Consider the following 721-nt stretch of genomic DNA (forward strand, 5'->3'; position numbering starts at 1 on the left):
ATCGACTTTATGGGTAAGCTGGACGAAGTATTTCGGTTGTTCCCTTGAACTCAAGGTTTGTTTATCTGGAGTGAACCGAATTGCCTTTATGGGTATGTTGGACGAAGTATTTCAGTTGTTCCCTTGAACTCAAGGTTTGCTTATCTGGAGCGAATAGATGATTGCTCGTACAAGCTGTATTGTATTCCTACAGTTTTTTATACTTTTTCTATAGTTCAATACTACATCATGAAAGTTGACTCACTTTCCTTAAGCAACAATGTGTTCATTACTTTACTAAATTTGGGTGTTCTTTCTTAATGATTTATGATTTCAGTTCGGTGATTACTGGTCACAAAGTCACTAAAATCTCTATAACGGAACATCTGGCAGCCGAAAAGTCCATCATACTAACGAGAACTTGAGTGCCAAATATTGTGTATTCGCGATTTTCATGGCAAAAATTGTCTTTGTGACCACTACAATGTGACGAATAGTCCAATTACCATGATTTCCTCTAATCTCGGCGAGGATAGTAAAAACTCAATGGGGTATTTGAGCGTACACGTTCTTTCATATATATGTATATTACGTATGTGCACGCTTAAACAAACCGTGTAAAATATTTCTGAGAATATGTACGAATACTGGAAACCGTTGATTTTAATCAATCTTAATCAGATATTCGTTCTGAAGGTTGCGTTTTTACAAAGTTGTGTATTTTCTATTGTCTCAAAAACAA

This window comes from Arctopsyche grandis, chromosome 3 (genome assembly GCF_051622035.1).
Source record: "Arctopsyche grandis isolate Sample6627 chromosome 3, ASM5162203v2, whole genome shotgun sequence".
Lineage (NCBI taxonomy): Eukaryota > Metazoa > Arthropoda > Insecta > Trichoptera > Hydropsychidae > Arctopsyche > Arctopsyche grandis.